At 43.9% G+C, this 20,490-nt stretch overlaps 1 protein-coding gene and 1 long non-coding RNA gene across 2 annotated transcripts in view; one reads left to right on the forward strand and one right to left on the reverse strand.

Annotated features, from left to right (window-relative positions):
• BRF2 (BRF2 general transcription factor IIIB subunit) overlaps positions 1–20,490 on the reverse strand; it is a 437,620-nt gene that overhangs the window by 132,159 nt on the left and 284,971 nt on the right. The gene's annotated exons all lie outside the window — the stretch shown is intronic.
• Positions 5,597–20,489, forward strand: LOC139788897 (uncharacterized). Its single transcript, XR_011722979.1, has 7 exons — positions 5,597–6,020; positions 13,399–13,495; positions 15,710–15,954; positions 18,950–19,052; positions 19,200–19,277; positions 19,675–19,737; positions 20,343–20,489. It is a non-coding gene; the product is annotated as an uncharacterized lncRNA (long non-coding RNA).

The raw sequence follows: 20,490 nt of genomic DNA on the forward strand, positions 1-20,490 counted from the left end.
TATTCCCTGTTGTTGTTTTTATGGAATAGGTCTCTTCCTAGGAAGTCTGGAGCTGGAAGCTGTGTTCAAACATTTTTCAGCCTACATGACTTTCTTTTATGGCTCTGCATTGAACTCTGAAGATCTGATGACAGCTGGGGCAAGAACTTCATCATTTGCCCTTTTTTGTAGGTGAGCCAACCTTGTGAAAACCTTGTGCCTTATGAGAGGATATCTGAGCTGCATTTACACCATTCAGGTTGAGATTTACACTTCAAGCAGCTTTGCTTCTTTTAGTGGTACCTTTTGCATACCAACATCACTCCTGGGAACTGAGAATGCCAGAGTCAGGCAGAAGAGATTTTTCAGGCAATAAATTTTTCAAACACTGAAACAGGGAAAACAAAGAGGGAAAACCAAAGTGTGTTTTCAAAGAAGAAATTATGGAGCACAGTGTTTCTCCACCACAAATGGAATATCTTGTTGTCAAGAACTTACAGCCCTAGTACCAGTTAGATGGCTGAGACAGAGATCTTCTTGCCCAAATATTGACCCTCCAAGTGCTTCAGCTGGACTCTGCTGGGGAAGAATATAGCCAGAGCTGCCTGTTTTGTAACTTCTAGAAAGATGTTAGCAGTAAAACTTAAAATTTTCATGTGTTTCAGCACTTTGAAAATAGAAATATGAATAGAACAGAAATATGAAATAGAAATAGATTAGAAATATGAAATAGAATATGGTGTTTGACTGGAGCTGTGCCACTGGTGACACCTTCAGGCATGTGTACAGCTCCAGGTAACAGGATCACGATGATTTTACACAATTTTTTTAACTAAAGACAGGTGCCACTACATCAGCTGCCTTCCAGAGATTGCAGTGCATCATGTGAGGTTAAACCCAGATTTAACTTTACTGGGATACAGATGGAATCTGCAAATGCTTGTCTCACTCTAGCAGATGTTCTCTCTCAACATCCTTGTATTGAAGATACTTCCAAAATCATGAGGTAGGATGAGATACTCAGTGCTTTATCTGATTGATATTAACAGTGACACAGACAGTGCTGCTGGCAGGGGAACATATTTGTTCTGTCACGTTTTTTCCTGCCTGGAGAGCTCTGAAAGCCAACTGACTGCTTTCCACTATGATTTTATCAAATGTGTTGAAGGACTGAGACAGGTAGCAGCTGTGCAGCCCTGTAACCCCATACAGAGTAGAATGTTACTAAATATGGTGTAATTACCTTTTTCAGTGTCCTGAAGATTAGCAGTTGAGGAGCTTTCACTGGAGAGAGTTGCACACTCCTGTCTGCTGCAGCTCTGCTGTCAGGTTTGATAATTCTACACATCTTTGTGCAGGGCAAAACTTGAATCTGGGACTCCCTTAGTACTCTGTGAATCTGATGGCATAATTAGCATTCCCCAGGCTGATGTATCCTTTCCAGTTAATAGCACACTGTTCTTCATTAGCCTTTTAGGCTTAATTATTTCTTCGGTTGGGTCTTACGGGGTGATACACACAAGAGCAGTGACAAGTTGGATTCCTGTCATCTCTTCTTCTAGGAAGGTGATCCAAATTTTTCCTCCTTTTATCTGTCTCTCCTCATCAGTACCTTCTACAAAGCAGAGTTGTGAAACTAAATATTTACTTCAGTGTACACAAATTGTTCAGACATTACCAAAGAGATACCAGAAGATTTAATAAAAAAAACCAGACAGAACTCAGGCACGAAGTTGCCTGAGCCAGTCTCAGGTTTGTTAGTCCTGCAGTGGGCATGGTTTTGGTATCACCTAGTGGCTGTATCTGGTACTTCACATGAATTTCCTGCACAAAAGAACTTGGCTGCTCTTTTGCTCTTCAGAGACTTTTTTTTAATTCTCAAGATTAATTTAGGCAAACTAAATTGGTACGAGGTGAAATAAACACTTTATCAATGCAGAAGTTGTGTGTAGAATCGGGCTGCTTGTTAGGGTGTTTTTTCACTGACACATGTTGTTTCATGGCTTTTATAGGGGTTTGTTGGTAGTGGATACAGATGTGGTTGTTCTGTTATTTCATTCCAGATGTGTCTTTTCACAGCACAGAGAGACTGAGGCTGACTCTGGTTTGCTTTCCTCTGGTTATGCTTGTAAAACTGAACCTTGTACTCTTGGAAATCGAAACAAAATATGGCAAGTGGAGAGAATCATAGAATCATAGAATCCTAGGGGTTGGAAGGGACCTGGAAAGATCATCTAGTCCAACCCCCCCTGCCAGAGCAGGGCCCCCTAGAGTACATCCCCTAGGAACGTGTCCAGGTGGGTTTTGAATGTCTCCAGTGAAGGAGACTCCACAACCCCCCTGGGCAGCCTGTTCCAGGGCTCCGTCACCCTTACAGTAAAAAAATGTTTTCTGATATTCAACTTGAACCTCCTATGCTCCAATTTACACCCATTACCCCTTGTCCTATCACTGGTCACCACTGAGAAAAGCCTAACTCCATCTCCCTGACACTCACCCCTTACATATTTGAAAACATTGATGAGGTCACCCCTCAGTCTCCTTTTCTCCAAACTAAAGAGCCCCAGCTCCCTCAGCCTTTCCTCATAAGGGAGATGTTCCACTCCCTTAATCATCTCAGTAGCTCTGTGCTGGACTCTTTCAAGCACTTCCCTGTCCTTCTTGAACTGAGGGGCCCAGAACTGGACACAATACTCCAGGTGTGGCCTCACCAATGCAGAATAGAGGGGGAGGAGAACCTCTCTTGACCTACTAACCACACCCTTTCTAATGCACCCCAGGATGCCATTGGCCTTCTTGGCCACAAGGGCACATTGCTGGCTCATGGGCATCTTCTTGTCTACCAGGACCCCCAGGTCTCTTTCACCTCCACTGCTCTCCAGCAGCTCAGCCCCAGTTCCCCATCTAGGAAGAAGTCAACTAATTCCAAACAGTTTTCAAAGGACTCAGAAGAAACCTGCCCGAGGCTCTGCACAGGTTTTATACACCTCTTATCTTCCTCCGTGTAGTATTTAGGAGACAGGATCAAGATGTCATTCCTGATTTCTGGAGTGCTGGGGTGAAATTTACCATACACACAACAATCTCTTCTGCCTCCTCTTCTCCCACAGATAATCAGGCAGGAGACAAGAGCTGAAGCACTGCTCTTACCTCCTGTTCCACATGCAAACAGCACAGGTCTCACTTTGATTGGGGGTGACTCAAGCATATTTATTTTCATTGGTAGAGGAAATACCTCCTCAGGGTTTTTTTAGCCACATTATAGAGGCTCCTAAATGCTATAAAGCCTTGTCATAAAGGGATAATTTGTCAGTGCTAGTAGCAGAGCTTTTGCTCTCTGAAGCTGATCTGGTCCTGGGCCAGATAACACTCAGTTGTAATGATGAAATAGAAGACATCCTAATGGGAAAGCTGGAACTGGTTCAGAAAGGGGAATAAGTGTGATAGATCTTTGAAAAGCCTGAGAAATCACCCAGAAAATGGAGACTGTTGAGCACAATTGTTTCTTTCCACTTTTAGAAGGAAGTGGCTGTTTTGGTGAAACTGTAGAAGAGAAATGCAGAAAACAGAGGGCTGTAGGGAGACACTGCTGGGAGAATGCAATGGGCTCCCCTCCAGGAGTGGTGAATGAACTCTACATGGAAAGAAGTAGATGCAGTTGCTTAGCACTAATGGAAAACAGGCCACAGCACAGTCTGTCCTTCCTCCTACCCTGGCTGAAAACAGAATGATGAAGAGAGAAAGCAAGAGGGAAGGGAAGCTGTGTGCTTGTTGAGCTGCATACCTTGTTCAAGATTTTTGCTCTGCTCACTGACAGGTTTATCACAGAATTCTGTAACTGCAGGGACTGGAGCAAACGTGTCTTATTACTGCAGCATCTGGATCATGGAAGCAAAGGTACAGATGGATAGAAACAGAATTTTGTGTCCAGTTTATACTAGATTCTAGGTCAGGATTCCCTGAGGAAGTGTGTCTAGGTCTTTGTCATCGTGAGAATAAGGAACTTCAAGCAGTCTTCATAAAAAAAGTTTTTGAGGGTGGACAAGTTGTATACAAATGGTGTTTGCTCTGAAGTCTTAATTTTCATTAAGTGTCTAAAGCCAAAATTCAGGTATGTTCTAGGCTCCCTCTGCTAGGGAATATCCATTTCCAGGGGGATGGTGCTTTGCTTTAAAGCCCAGACCAGGAGTTTCCTGTAAATGTGGGTGCACACATGGAGCCTGCTCGGATTTCAAACGCTTGCAAACCTTTGAGCAGCAGATGGCAGCCAAACCCCGTTAAAAAACTGAGCTGCAGAGGGATTGAGAGAAAGGCAAAACTTCTCCCTGCCTTCAGGAACTGAGAAAGCAGGAGCAAACGTGCTGACACCTGGAGGACTCCATGTGGTCATGTCATGTAGGAAGAGAAGCTGGAGCCCAATTTCAGTTCAACGCGTTTATCAGCAGAGATGTAAGGAAGGGGCCTGGGAGCCAGGTGCCTCCCAGACCAGAGACTTCCATAAACTGCAAAGACACCTTAATAAAAGTCAATGGCAAATGAATGGAAAGACATTGACACTGTAGGAGCTCTCCACCTGGTTGGTTTTCTTTCTGTTTCCAAGGCAATCTTAGATTTTAAAGGGACAAGATGACATTTCAGTATAAATATGCATTAATAAAAAGCAGTTGTTTGCAAACCTGCAGTTCTGCTCCAGTTCTACTGGAGAGAAAGGAGTTGCCTGAGGTGGTTCAGGAGCCTTGCCAGGCATAAGACCTTGCCACTGGTTTCCCTTAGGATTCTAGATGTATCAGAGCAAAACAGAGCTTAATTACAAGCACTCCTCCACTCTCTGTATGATGTACTTTAAGTGCTACACAATGTTCTGGATTCTTCCAAACTCATTGTGGGGAAGGTTAGATGGAAAAGACCCCGACTAGCAGAGATGAGAATTCCTCCAGCACCTGCAGTGGAAATTAGGAGATTTAGCTGGAAAAAAGAAAGTTCATTGTCAGGAATCTAAAAACTATAATAGAGACTCCTCCAGATTCAGCCAAAGAAGGTACTGTTGTCATTTTAAAGGGAGTGTGAATGGGTTACTGCAGTGCAGGCAGGACAGAAAGGCTGCTTTTTATCCTTTATTATACCTAAAACCTCAAACGTTCATCCCCTCAGCCAAAATTGGCAAAAGTGGGAGAGCATTTGGGGGTTTGGGAGAGGTTTTGGGTACTAAAAGAAATCTGTAGCCTGATTGTTGGTGGTGCTGTGGGTAGGGTTCCATGGGAGGGTGAGGGCCAGGGCCAGGGCCAGCAGGAATTTTCAGTGGTCACCCTTTGCTCCTGTCCTCCAACTGGTTAGTAAATACATACACACACACTGCCAGATTGTGCTGACTTGTTAAATATAAATGAAAACATAATTAGATTTATAATGTGTCCCTCCCCCCCCTCCTCATGCCCAATAACATAATTTACCGAAGGGGATGGGGAGTGGGGAGAGAAGAACAAGCCCTCACAACCTGCTGAAATATCATTATTAACATGCACATGAAAAGTCAATTATGCCAGAGGGAGGTATTTAAGTGAAGTGAGTTTCCATGCTCTGGGATTACACCTTGGGGATTATGTATTTCTTATTTATTTATTTCTTTTCTCCGAGGTCTCTTGCTGCAGCTCAGCAAAAATGTTACTAAGAGATATTTTGAAATCCCCTAAAGAAATAGCCAAACATGCAGGTAAATAATTCTTCCCAACCTTATCAAAATTCTCCCTCACCACCATATCCTAAGGACTCTTCATTCTACCCAGCCATTGCAGGTATGTTGTCTGGTGTTTAGTTTTGAATGACACCAGGGATTGGTCTTCCAGCCCTTCCCTGGGGAGGACATTTTCCCACCCCATTATTAGCTGCAGTATTTATTATTTCTATTACAGGGGTGACTGGAGGCTGCTGCTGGGATGGGCATCCTGGAGGCTGTGTGTGTGCATGGTACAAGGCAGCTTCTGCCTTAATCAGGGCCAAGCAATGAAAAATGGAATCAAACCATAACTCAGGGAAAGAATTAGGTATGGTGAGAAAGAATTGGGTATGGTTCTGTGGCCTACTGTAAGGCTGAAAGCAAATGGTTCAGGTCTTGTCAATATTGGTGATGTCCCAGACTGTATTAATGAAAGGTATCTTATATTCCACATATTTTGTTGTGCATTTCTTCCTTTCTCTTTTTGTTTCCCCCACTAAAAAATAAGCAGATCTTTACACCCAGGGAAGGAACTTAATGAGCATCCTTAAAAAAAAACCCAAAAAAAGTTATCACAAACCAATGCAAAAAAAAAAAAACCCTGAATCTTAAGGCATCCAGAAGTGAATATACAGAGCTGTTAGGATTCTTCAAGCACTTCTGAGCCCCTGCATCAATGCACTTGCTTTACCAGTCATGGTTTTTCCACACATTCTTGCCTAAGGCATGACAAATCTAATGGTGTATGCTTTGCTGAATTGTTGACTTGTTTTTCATTCCTGTGAAGTTTCTAGTGAGGCATAAAGGAATGTGAGCAAGGCTTCATGTGCACACAACTTCACAATGTCTCCTTCTCTCTTGCCCTGATGTGGGGTCACTTCAGCCAAGCAGTGGATTAGTAGAAACTGAGTTAGATTAAAAGGGAAACCAGGCTAAAGAAGCAAGTTTTAGCTCCCTGTTAATTGTAACTCATCAAGCACCTGGATAATTGCTCCTGAATACCTGGGAGTTGCCAAGCCTATGCTAAGGCTTGTCAGTTTTTAATCTTCAAGATTTAAGATCCTACTTTTTGATGCCACCTGTCACTTCCCAACCCAAAGGCAGGGCCAAACAAGGCAGTCATGTGGAGCACTCCAGCTCAGCTGGTGTGGCACAGTGCATCACAGGCTACACACATGTGTGAGAAGGGCTGTGCAAAAGCTCCTGAAAAGGTCATTGGTATTTTTGGAGTGATAAATCACGGAGGGAAAGATTTGCATTTTGGCTGTATAAAATCCAGGGCTGGATTAGAGAAAGCATACTTTGCAGTAATATTTCTCTCCTGACTTGTTTTATTAGCTTCCTTTAAACATGTTACATTATTGCTTATAGAATTTCATTTACTTGGATTGGCAGCTTGATAAATACGTCTATTGGCGATGATTTGGATTGCTCTGGGCATTAATATTATTAAAACCTGTCACAAGGAAATGTCTGAAAGATGACTTACTGTAAAGATTACAGCATGAAATAAATCATACAATGGTATTTGTTACCGTTTATGGCCTCTTGGAGCCGAGTCAATCCCTTTTTATGTTGCATTATTTTTCAAGTTTTTATAGCCTTACATTATATATCGCTGTCAGAAGGGAACAGATGGGGTGTCAAACACGAGCCTTCTGAATAATTCCCACCCTCGGGTTATTTGTATGAAGGACAAGTGTAAAACTGTGTTCTCAAGAAAAAGGAGATAGATAGAGGTGGGGAAAGTGTTGTTACAGTGAACAAAATCCCTTTTGTCAGCAGCACATTGTGCTTTTGATCACTACCTGGTATTTATGCCATGAAGTGGGGGCTCTGTGGAAAATTTAGCAGTCTGTTGGCATAGCAAAAAATCCTCACAAGTTGGAGAAGTTTCATGTTCCTTCAGCTTTACTTTTATTGCAAGAGTGGGAGCAAGATGTGGAAGGGGTTTTTCAGTGCTCAAAGGGTTGGTTGGAACGTGGAAAGGTGTGGGTGCCTTTAGGGACCTCTCAAACACTTCAGGGGTGGAATTCTTAGAGGCCTTCCTGAACTACACAAATGGTATTTCTGGGCCTGGGGATGCAGAATGGAGAAGATGAACAAATATTTTGGACACTGGAAGCTTGTGACCTGATGTTAAGCAGGGAGCTCCTCTAGAAAGAAGCATTAATATTTCACATTCCACTTTCCATGTTGGAAAGTCCTATTTTTCTTGCTGTGTATTTTTGAGTACTTGTCAGACAGGGTGATGTGTTGGATGGAGTGCTAGTTAATATGTTAAATATCCAAATTAGATTTGTCTAAGCTGAAAAATTCAGGTGGGAGACATCATCCATGCATACTTTCCTCCAAGCTTCCTCCCTTCAGATCTTCAGCCTGTAGACCTGGTGCAGGTATACAAACTATAAATCAGTGTCATTTTGGGAATATGACTGTTGGTATAAGTGGATCTTTAAGCTCCCCAGTGCATTGTTGTGTCAGTGCAGGCTGCTGCATCTTGCTCATGAAACACTGAGGTCTTCACTGAAACTTGCACAACCAGTAAGACTGAAGAATCTTTGGGATGGAGCTGATGGAGCTGACACAAAAGCTTGTACAAAGGCTCCAGTTGGTTTTTGCTTTCCCTTCTTGGACAGTACAACATTCAGAATACCAGAAAAAAAAAACTCTCAGCCCTTGCCCCCCCTGTGTGTGTATATATATATATATATATATATATATATATATATATAAAATATATAATAATTTTATCTTAACTTCAAACTTGGTGTATCTGGCACCTAAACTCCTTGTGATTTTAAGGGAGCTGCCAGTCCTTAAAAACTTAGCCAGCTAATCCAAAGTTTGTTCCAGTGTCTTTCTGAAACTCTCTTCCCTTGTGTGCACATCCCTCTCTTGTTTCTCTCAGCCTTAGCATCTAGATCAGAGATGGATCAGAGAGCCTTACCCTTTGCAGTCTCTCCCTGCAATCCTCATTTTTTTTCCTGTGTTCCATGTGACAATGTACCAGCTCTGTCTTCCCCAGGCCCTTGTCCCACATCTGTCAGCAAGCTTGTGTCAGAGTTTAAGGGACTCAGGTTCACCATGCAAAGCACAGTTGTACATCCTAATCCCATTCCAAAATTTTATAAATGCCTAAAGAATTTGCATGGCTGATGGTGTGAGTTCTGAGTGCAAAGAGAGAAGTTTAATAATGAGTTTTCCCTGTGAACTTGTGCAAACCAGTCTGTAGTTTGGTCAGCTCCTGATTTTTAATGAGGGTGCTGAGAGTGACTGAAGCCTCTGGCAGCATGCATTTCATATTTTAATTACCCACAGTATTCTGACAATTACACCAATGTCATAAATTACATTGTAATGATCCATTTAAAAAAAAACACCCATATTTAATGATTGGAGGGGGGTTACATTAAAAAGATCTGCAATGTCTTAGAAAGGATCCAGAAGCTTCCTGGGGTTTTGAAGTCTTCCAAACCTTTTCATTGAGCTATGGCTCCAGAAGGTGAAAACTTTGTGGAAAAAGTTTCTTTCCCATGCCAAGTCCCAATTTCCTCAGTAGAGGATTGCTTTTCATGGGATGAAATCCATTCCTGTGTGGAAGCCTAAAACTGGAATTCTGCATGATTTGAGTCTTGGTAGCTCCTTAGTCACTGGAAGGGAAGGGTGTCCCCCAGGGATCAGTGTTGGGCCCAGTTCTATTTAATATCTTTATTGATGATTTAGATGAGGGGATTGAGTCCATCAGCAGCAAATTTGCAGATGACACTGAACTGGGGGGGAGTGTGGATCAGCTGGAAGGCAGGAGGGCTCTGCAGAGGGACCTGGACAGACTGGAGAGTTGGGCTGATCCCAAGGGGATGAGGTTCAACACAAGAAGCCCATGGGGAGCTCCAGGCTGGGCACAGAGGGGCAGAAAGGGAGCTGGGAGTCTGGATTGCCAGGAAGCTGAAGAGGAGGCAGCAGTGTGCCCAGGTGGCCAAGAAGGCCAATGGCATCCTGGGCTGGCTCAGGAACAGCGTGGCCAGCAGGTCCAGGGAAGGGATTCTGCCCCTGTGCTCAGCCCTGGGGAGGCCACAGCTTGAGTCCTGTGTCCAGTTCTGGGCCCCTCAGCTCAGGAAGGAGCTTGAGGTGCTGGAGCAGGTCCAGAGAAGAGCAAGGAGGCTGGGAAGGGATCCAGCAGAATTCCTGTGAGGAAGGGCTGAGGGAGCTGGGGGTGTTGAGGCTGGAGAAGAGGAGGCTCAGGGGAGACCTCATCACTCTCTCCAACTCCCTGAAAGGAGGTTGGAGCCAGGGGGGGGTTGGGCTCTTTTCCCAGGCAACTCTCAGCAAGACAAGAGGGCACAAGAGGTCTCAAGTTGTGCCAGGGGAGGTTTAGGTTGGACATTAGAAAGAATTTCTTTAGGGAGAGGGGGATCAGCCATTGGAATGGGCTGCCCAGGGAAGGGGTGGATTCTCCATCCCTGGAGATATTTCCAAAGAGCCTGGATGTGGCACTCAGTGCCATGGGCTGGGAACCACGGGGGGAGTGGAGCAAGGGTTGGACTTGAGGAGCTCTGAGGTCCCTTCCAACCCAGCCCATTCTAGGATTATATGAACAGAATCTGCATAAAGCTGCCACTGGTTCAGCCCAAACCAAGCACAGCCCAGTTTGTTATTCAGCTGGGTCCTGGCTCCCTTGTTTTCACCCTTAGTGAAAATCACTCCTATTATCTAAGGTCTTGAGTAAGCCAAGTTCTGCTCTTTAGATTATTTTGCTATTAGTAATGTCACAATAAGTAGGTGGAAGTAGCTAATGGCTCTAAGCCACAAATGATCCCAAATGCTCCCAGTCTCTACTCTCCTGTAAACCTTGACAGATTGGGAGTGCTTAATAAAATATTGTAGCACTCAACACGCATTTACAAGACAGAGATCTGTCCCATGACAGCTTCCAGATGTGTGAGTGTGTGCAATTTCATAATTCAAGAAGAGATTCTATTGCCCTCTGCAGATTCCCCCATCAGGCTGTTCAGAAATGCTGCTCATAATTAAATTAACCCACTAACTAGCCATGCAAATTTTGATAAGCAGTTAAGCAGTGACCAAAAAAAAAAAAAAAAAAAAAGAGGAACTGTTGAGACTCTTTTTAAAAATGACAAGGTTGTCTTCAGAGATTATTTATCATTATGAGATTCTTTTTTCTCCTTCCTGTTTGCCAAATTCTGATTTATCCCTTCATACATGACAACTGTTTCAAGGTTTTAATCTAATAATTAGGAGCTGAATTTTGCCACTCTCACTCAAGCTGTCTCACTCTCTGAACAGCCTTTCTGGAACCAAAGCAAACCTCTGGTTTGTGTGTGGGTAGCAGGATCAGGCTTCAGTTTTTAAAATCCAACCTGCACCCAGCCCAAGCAGCAGTGGAAGAACAAACTCATGCACATACATCTGTCCTTACCAAGGAGAAGGTGGATTTTATCTTGCCCTCCTGTGACCTCAGAAAGGGATGTTATGAATAATGATCTGTTTTCTGTCAGAAGCAATGGCTCACAGCTCTGAAACATGAGATCTGCCTGCAGAGGTTGTATCCAGCTTTCCCAAGGAATCTGGGCTGTATTAAATTGCAAAAGTGTTGAGATGATTACATCTGGGTTATGTCCATGGCTGAACAACTTGAAACACCTGAGAAAGTGTTAGCTGAGGAAGGTGAATTGGATGGAGGCTGAATGCAGGTAAAGGCAGATCACAGAATCCTAGAATGGGCTGGGTTGGAAGGGACCTCAGAGCTCATCAAGCCCAACCCTTGCTCCACTCCCCCCGTGGTTCCCAGCCCATGGCACTGAGTGCCACATCCAGGCTCTTTTGAAATATCTCCAGGGATGGAGAATCCACCCCTTCCCTGGGCAGCCCATTCCAATGGCTGAGCACCCTCTCCAGAAAGAAATTCTTTCTAATGTCCAACCTAAACCTCCCCTGGCACAACTTGAGACCTCTTGTGCCCTCTTGTCTTGCTGAGAGTTGCCTGGGAAAAGAGCCCAACCCCCCCCTGGCTCCAACCTCCTTTCAGGGAGTTGGAGAGAGTGATGAGGTCTCCCCTGAGCCTCCTCTTCTCCAGCCTCAACACCCCCAGCTCCCTCTGCCTCTCCTCATAGGATCTGTCTTTCTGTCCTTATAGGATCTGTCTTTCTGTCCTCATAGGATCTGTCTTTTTCTGTCCTCATAGGATGGTGTCTTTCTATGTGCTACTGAGCTTTCTTTACTGAATTAAAGCCTAATGCCCCTCAGTCAGGTCCAGTCCAGCCATCCTTGTGCATTCTGCATCTCTGCAGTGCTTCATGAGGATGTGGTAGAGAAAGAAATGAAGCAAGGCATGGCAATGCCCAGCATCATGTGAATGCAACTGCTTTCTTTCCAGACTCATTCTGAGGCACCGTGGATGTGTTGAGTGCAGGGTTAATCTTGTGCACCCACAGCACAGTCAATTTGTGACCCAGATAACCTGCAAAAGGCTGCAGTGGGTGACTGCAGCTCAGTCACAGACTATTTCTGTCTCTGTCAGGTGCTGCAGCTTGTCAGGTCCAGTGCCCTCATCCTCCAGCTCCTCAGAGTCCAGTGCAGGATGATTTATGATTCTCTCAGGAAAATCAGATTTGGGTTAGAATCATGTAATTTGCAGAGGATATGGCAGAAGGAAGCCTTAACTAAAGAATGACTTCAATCAGAACATGCTTGGCATTGGAAAAGTGGATGCTCTTCTGCTGGAGTGGGTTTCCTGAGGTTGTTTCTCTCTGTCTCCCACTTCAGGCATCCAACAGGTGTTTCCTCTAAGGCTGATATATTTCCTGTAATATTAGAATGAGGAGTTGTCATTTCTGACAGGTTGTGTATAGAGATGATGGCTTTATTATGATCGAGATACATACACTGATTGATTGGTAAATCTGAGTCAAGTACAGGAGCCTGGGAGAGGATAATCCCTAACTTGCCAAAATACCATTTAATCACTGGCCTGAGATTCATTATCTGCTTCTGGCCAAGAGATGCAACTGCTTGTAGTAAGCAGAGGGCTGCACAGAGGTTCTGTGGACATTAAAGGGGTATTGCACCCCTTCCCCTCCAGTCTGGTGCAAGTTTGCTGACTTCAGAAGAAGCAGCTCGAAGCCTCTTCCTGCCCCTTGCCAGAGATGCAAGAGAACCTTGCATTTTGTTGAAGGGTGGATAATTCAAAGCTGATAAGGCAAAAGGGTCATGCAACATGTTATGTTACCTGTGAACCTTCTTGCTACAAATGCTGCTGAGATCTGACTTCTTTTTGCTCTTTATCAAGATCATATGTGTATAAATATTGTTTCAATTAATGTCCTTACCGAAGAACTCATTGTTTAAAATAATCCTAGGGACCAGGTCCAAGCAGCTCTAAGTATCACAGCTAATAAAATAATTCAAGGAAACACTTTGCCATATATTTTTCTTTCTTTGTCTCACTCAGCTGACATTGGCAAAGGAATTCCTCCACCACACAGCCCTTTTCCTTCGTATTACCATGGTTAATATGTGACTCACATATCCTAATTTTTTCTTGCTACTGTGAGACATGAAAGCTATGATGTAGATAAAGAGTGCATCTCAGCAGCAGCTGGAGGTGTGATCTCAACTTGGGTAAACAGTGGCTGCCACTGCTGAGAGGTTGTTGGCTGCCTAAGAAGGTTCTCTCTGTGTTTTAGGGGGTTTGATGGCCACGGAGAGAACAGCAGATTCATCCTGGATTCAACAAGAATGTTCCACTGGTGTGATGCTCTTCCACTGCAGGAGGCTCTTCTGGTAGGTGTGGGCTGTTTGGTTTTGGAATCCTTGTGTGTTTTCCTCCTTGTTCTCCCAGGCCCAGGCTGCTGCTTCAGTGCATTGATCTGGGTGGGGTGGGCACAGTGCTCTCAAGCTTGCTGCTGTGTATTTAGCAGTTATCTCAGCCAAACTCTGGCTTTGATTTCATTTGCAAAGCTGAGAGACAGACCCTGCCCTGGAGCAGAGAGGCTGAGGGTTTCCCATTACCCTCTTCTTCAGGAGTGAGATGCAGATAAAGTATCCTGACCAGGGTCACATCCAGACTCTGTTGCACTGGTGGGAGCTGAAAGCTCATCCCATGGCCACGTTCCCTTGCAGTGTAGGTGGAAACCTGGGAACAGAGAAAGGTCTCCAAGGTAACAAGGGATCAGCAGTGCCTTCCTGGTTCAGCTAAAGCAGGGCAGGTGCTTGATCTTAGGAGAGAATCTAAGCAGATGGACAAAGGGAAGGTCTGACTGACATTGATTTTATTTTAAAATTTTGTATGCTGTGTTTCCAGACCCCTGTGTCTGTGACGTTCTTGGTCTGGATATCTTTAAGACAGTTTGGTTTATTTATTTAATGTGTCTAATCCTTAAAAGAACAAATTCCATCTAGAAATGGCAGGTTGTGCTCAGAGCTGCCAGAGAGCTGAGAGTAGGCAACCAAATCTTGCAATGAGGTGATCAAAGATTTCATCAAAAATACAGAATGTTCAAGCTGTTCTGCCAGCTGGGAGACTTGTAGCAGGCTGGAATTCATGCTGCTTGAAATTCTGCAGCTTCCTTCCAAGCAAATAAAAGGACCCTATTGCCCAGCAACCTCCAAAATAGGATTAGTCATTACAAATGGGCAAATATCCCAATAGCACTGGAAGCTCAGCTCTGTGGATGGAAGGGTGATGTTTTGAAAAGATCTTGCGGGTGAGTTTACATAAAGAAAAAGCTCACAACTGCTCGTGTGTCCTAACTCCTCATGTGCCACTTCTGTTTTCTACTGAGTGGTTTTGTGTAGCTACACTAGGCTGCAAGGGGCTCTTTATGGGGATTAAGAATGTCCACAAAGGAAATGAGTGCATAATAGCCATTGCACCTCATGTTCAGGCAATATCTTCCTTTGCAATCACATTTCTGGGACAGGCCAGCCCTCAGAAGATGTGTTTTGGAGAGCTGGCTCTGAGCTTGACAAAGTCCCATGCTGTCCTTTGAGTTTTTAAAAGCTATGTTTTTTAAAGTTTTCTAGGGGCTTAAAAGTAGAAGAATACTCCCATGGGGTTTGTAACATTTCAGCATTTCAGTCTATTTGTAGCCCATGGAGAGTTAGATGGATGCACTTTAGAGAAGCTCCTCCTCGGTGCCCACGTAAAACACAGGGTGCCTAAACACATCTCAAAACATGGTCCCCTGATTTCTACATCAGGTGTACATTATTAAATAATTGCTTTTTGAAACTTTAACCACCAGTCTACTGCAGCATAGATGTCTGAGATTTAATGTATTTTCCCTTGACCTCAGTAATTACAATAAATGCTGGCTGTGTCCAGCTGCTTCTTCAGCCCAGGTTTGAGGAGAGGGATGGCTGACCTGTCCCTGCTGCTCATTCACTGCACTGACTGCTCCTCTTGGGCCTGTAATTACCAGTTTCCTCTGCAGATTTCAGCAGTAATAGTTTTTCCAATTGTTCCTATAAAATAAGCTATAAAATAGATTGTGTTTTTAATTGTTTAGCTTCATTCAGCAGACTAATCGTTGGACTTCAGGCATGTTACATTAAATACAGCTAAAGGTTTAATTATTCAATTTAAACTAATCTAATTAGTTAGAGACAATAATTTAATTTGGTTATGATTCTAATCTCTCATCAAGAAACTTCTCCCTGACAAAGTCCCTTGCTTCTCTTTGGGAAGAAACTGCCAAGGAGTCAACACTACAGGGATGAAGTGATTCCTCAGCTCCAGGTTGGTTTAAGTGGACATCAGTGCAGTGGCTCTGCCCAGCCTGGCACAGCCCCCACCACTTGTGAGACACACTGAGCAATTCCTCAGCCCCTGGACATTTTCCCAGGGTGATCAGCTCATGTGAGAAACACAGTCAATTAGCCAGAAAAAAAAACAAAAAACAAACCACCCAACAAAACCCACAAATTGTTATTAAGTCCCTGGTGTTAAACTGGTGGTGTTGCCTGGTTTTACATTTTTGTGCTTTCTACCAACAGATATGAATCCTTCACTGCTGCAAGTTACCTTTGGACTCTCACAAATATAAATATGGAAGTTAAAAGGGCCAAAAGTCTCTTCTAGCCTAGCTGGCTGTGCAGCCTGCTCCAGTTTCTGCAATCCAGGCATGCAAAGGAAGGGGTGATCCAACAGCTTTGCTCCTGGAGGTCTTCAAGTTCCTCCTGCAAGCTCTGAGTGAAATTTCAAGGTTTCCAGCAAAGAAACCATGGCTGGAGGATAAATGGTGTTCAGTGTTGGTACCTGCTGTATGATTTGCAAAAGCACATGTGGCTGGAGGCCCTTCCATCCTTCAGGAAGACAAATCCAATACCTTTGCCTTGAGGCTTGGTAGGGTGGGTGCTCTGTTCCCAGAAAAACAGAGCTTGGAACTCAGAACTGCAATGGAAGCAAAAGGGACTTCAGCCCAGTAGAATATTTATTGCATTTCTTCCTCCTTTAATTTGGTGAAGGAGCTGCAATTTGTCCTCCTCCTGAGAATGTGGAGTATTAATTAACCAAAGATGGGCTGATAAATGGATGGCTCTCCTAAGTATTTTCCCTGTGCTTTATTATCATTCTAGACTTTTAAAACAATGGCTGTGCCAAAGAAAAGATTAGAGTGAGGCAGAGACAGGGTTTTTTAATAACTAGACAAAATAATATCAATATCCAGTGAAAACAGTCAGAGCAGAAGACAAAGTATTTATAAATATATTTGAGTAAGAGATAATTGTGACGTGAATAGATTACTTTTACCTAATATTTTTTTTCTACATAAAGATGTATAGAACTGTTATTGATTATACATAGAGAGGAAGTAAATAGTATTTACATTTTTATATTTCATTTATGTACCTCCATCTACATGACAGATACAGACAATGTACCTGCTGCATCTTTATGTATAGAAAAGAGAGAATCTCAGAGCAAAAAAAGGATTGAATCCTACCAGGCACTGTCCTTCTCCCCTCCAGAGTTTTTTATGACACAAAACTGTAGTACATGGAGGGCAGAAATCCACCCCCATCCCCAGCTTTGGTGCTGTTGGAAAGCTGCAGTGTTCTGCATCCTGACCAGAGTGGATTTGTTCTTTGGATGGAAGGTCCTGAGTTCCCTCAGCAGCTGAGGTGCTTTGGGAAGCAATCCCAAAGGTCTTGGTTTGGGGATTGTAACAAAGCCCAAAGCAAAAGCAGTCCCTGTGGTTTTAGGTTCTGCTGTGAACATTTCACACCCAACAACCCCAGACCCCTTCTGCACCTTCCCCCTCACACAGGGTGGGGAATTAGACAGACCTGAGGGAACCAGACCCACACAGGGGTAAATATTGCTTGCACTTGCAAGAAGGAGCATTCCCAAGGGTCAGTGCTGATGCCAAGAACTTCTAGACTTTCCCCTGGAAAAATTTAGGTTTTGCAGTAATGCTGTAATTATCACCCTGTCATGTTACAAAGCAAACAGGTTGGCAAACCTGGGTGCTGAACTAAATAATCTGTGGCATAATCTAAACACATAATGGTAATTAAATCTGACAATTTAATAAGATACTAAAATTCAAATGTTCAGTAGTAATCTATGATTAAGTAATCTTTTGTAATAGCACCCTGCCAGTGGGAAAAACTTCAGGTAGAGAGCTGTGTACTGTTTCATAGCAAAAATATTGACATAAGGAAAAGGGATCCAGGCAATATTCAGACATATTCAAATAACCTGGGAAAGCACATGGAAGGGTTAAATGAAGGCAAGGAATCATGTCAGGTATTCAGCTGCTGCCCCTAGCAGGCACTAAGAGGAAGGATGCTACTTCTGCTTGGAGGGATTGTGGTGCCTGATATCTCTCATGATGGTTTTGGCAGTCAATAACCAAGCCTAACACGTGTTTGAAAAGAGAAAAAGTCTGCCTAGGACCCTCTAAGTGTCTCTAATGTGAACTTCATCTGCTCCTCTGAGCAGAGAGTTTTCAGGGGTCAAACTTTGCCATTGGGAGCCAGGCCAGTTTGTGTGGAATTCTGGTGCTGAATTCCACAACTGTGGGAGAGCAGCCAAGAGGTAAATTATTGAGGTTTGGATATTAAAGAAAAAGCAGTAGCCTGATTGGTGGTGGTGCTGTGGGTCACTGGGGGTAAGGTTTCCCCAAAACTCTATATGAATGGGACTGGCAAAAAAATGCAAAGAGTGACCACTGAAAACTTTTCCTGGCCCTCACCCTCACGTGGAACCCTCCCCACAGCACCACCAACAATTGGGCCACGGGTTTGCATTTTTTTGCCAGGCCCATTTGTATGGAGCTTTGAGAGCCTTGTTGAGCAGCAGCAGGAGAGTGGCTGCCAAGGGGTGGTAAATTGGAGGTTTTTGGTAAAATGCAAACCTGTAGCTGATTGTTGGTGGTGCTGTGGGAAGGGTTCTATGGGTGGGTGAGGGCCAGTAGGATATTTTGGTGGTCTCTCTTTCCATTTGAATTCCAGGTCTGTTCTTGTGGACTTGTGGAGGTGATATCAGCAACAGTGGAAGATCACCTAAAGGGTGGGGGGGGTGTTGAACCTTTGAGGATTGAGGTACTAAAGCAAACCCATAGCCCAAATGGTGCTGTGGGAAGGGTTCCATGGGTGGGTGAGAGCCAGCAGGAGATTTTGGTGGTCACTTTTTGCATTTGGTAGTCAGGCCCTTTTGTGTGGAGTTTTGGTGCCAAATTCTGCTCTCCCACTCTTGGTGGAATCTCAGCTCCAGTATTTCTCTTATGCAAGATACAGTCTTACTACTGCTCAGTTTCCCAGATCCTTTGCTGTGTAGGAAAGGAGAAAATTAAATGTAGTGGTAAAGGATAGATTGTTTGATGTTCTGAAAATACAGAATTCAGACTTCAAATTTGGGCTGATTCCACAGAATCAGGTAGCTGGTGAGAACTGGGAGGAAACAAGGCCACGTGTTTCTAAGGAACTTCTGGAGTTCTCTGAAGTCTTTTCAGTTGCCAGGTTGTTAAAAGTTCTGGTATATGATTTTGCCTTCATTTCTACAACACGTGTCCCATCTGTTTATGTAAAGTCTTCCTGGATGGGAAGGAAAAAACACAGCCCCCTCCCTCCTAGGCCTCTGAGTGGGAAGTGGCTGAGTGGGGGCTTTGCACCAAACCCCACTGTAACCACCACTGCTGCACCACAGAGGGGAATTTTATTTTAGTTATGATGTCAGTAAGCAGCTCCCAGGAGACCTTTTCCTTTTTTTAATCCTTTTGAAGCTCTGAGAGAATAAAGTGTGAGCCTTGGAAAAGCAAACCCCGGCAAGAAACTTTCTAAATATAGGAAGTGGTTTGGGATTTTTGCCTGACAATGACATCTTGAGGTATAGGTAAGAGATTTCCTGCATTTGTCAGTCTTGAACCATTGTGCCTCATGTTCTTGATTTTCTTCCCTGTTGTCATGTGTCTCCCCCACCCCCTTTTCTGCTCCTGCTAACTTCTCTCTCTCCTCACGTTGTTATTGACTCTTTCTACAGATGCTGTTTTCAGAGTGAGAGCACTGGGGAATAAATCACAGCCATGTTATAAAAGGATCCTCATCACGACAAAGCTGAGTAAGTTACTCTTTAAGAACAAATTTCACAGAAGCAATATGCATGCTGCATTATTTAGTTACCCCAGGCCCTTTTTAGAATTCACAAGCAGAAAGAGACAAGCACTGCATGTCCAAGGAACATTAAGAGGTTTGACTTAGATGTTAATTCACTGGCTCTGAAGGAGTTAGGATGGAGAGTAAGTATAACAAAGTGTTACACAGGTCTCACTGTGTAGCAAAACTCCAAAGCATCCATTTAAGAGAAAGATAATGTCCTCAGGGTTTGTCTTACTGGGCTGGATCTCAGGAGATGGGATTTCTCACCACATGATCTGCATTCATCTCACCTATCCTAACATACTCCACTCAGGCAGAGGAATCAGAAGTGTATTTACCTGCTTTACCCTTATTTTCAGCAGGGAAAAGCACCACCAAAGGGAATTCTGCCCAGATGAAACCTTACCCTGGAAAATAACAAGGTAAGGATGACTCCTCCTGAGTCCTGCATTTCCCAGAGTGATACTTGGCTATCTTGTGTTGTGGTTCAGGCTTTTATTTCTGCTTTGTCCAAAAGTCTCAGACATGTTTTGAGCTGGCTACTTCTCCTCTGAGAAGATCTTGTGCAGTCAAGCTAACTCCTTCAGACAGGCATTGCACCCCTGTGATTTCCCTCCAGGATGTGGTATGTCAGTAGAGGGGAAAACATCTGCAATCTGTTGACATGACTTGGATTTCAGTCATGTCAGATCTTTGACAAAATAATGAATCGAGCCCAGTCCCTCAGCACATGGATGCCTGCCCCTGTTCTAGTCTTGAACAGCATAGAAATATGCTCAGACTTACAGGGGTGGGCTGGGAAGGGAAATAACCCCAAGAATTTAAAACCTGGAAGCACAAAACAGCTAAACAAAAGCAGCTGGGAATTTCTTGTGATTGAATAAGCTTCCTGTAAGGCCCTCTGGTAGACCTTGAGCTAGACAAATGCTCACTTCTGTGCCTGTCTCTAGGAACAAGCTGAGGGGGTGACACTCTTGTGCCTCAAGCTGTAAGGACCTTGCTCATTCCAGGCAATTTCTTACTTCAGAGCACACTGAGAGTTGCCCAAGGCTCACCTGGATCATTTGCTGTGCCTGACACACCAAAGCCAGCAATCAAGGATCTATTGCCAGCTCTGCTGCTGCTCAAAACCTGCCAGGAGAGAAGCTAAGACCCTTCATACCTTCAGCTGAAAT

This window comes from Heliangelus exortis, chromosome 30, assembly GCF_036169615.1.
Source record: "Heliangelus exortis chromosome 30, bHelExo1.hap1, whole genome shotgun sequence".
Taxonomy (NCBI): Eukaryota; Metazoa; Chordata; class Aves; order Apodiformes; family Trochilidae; genus Heliangelus; species Heliangelus exortis.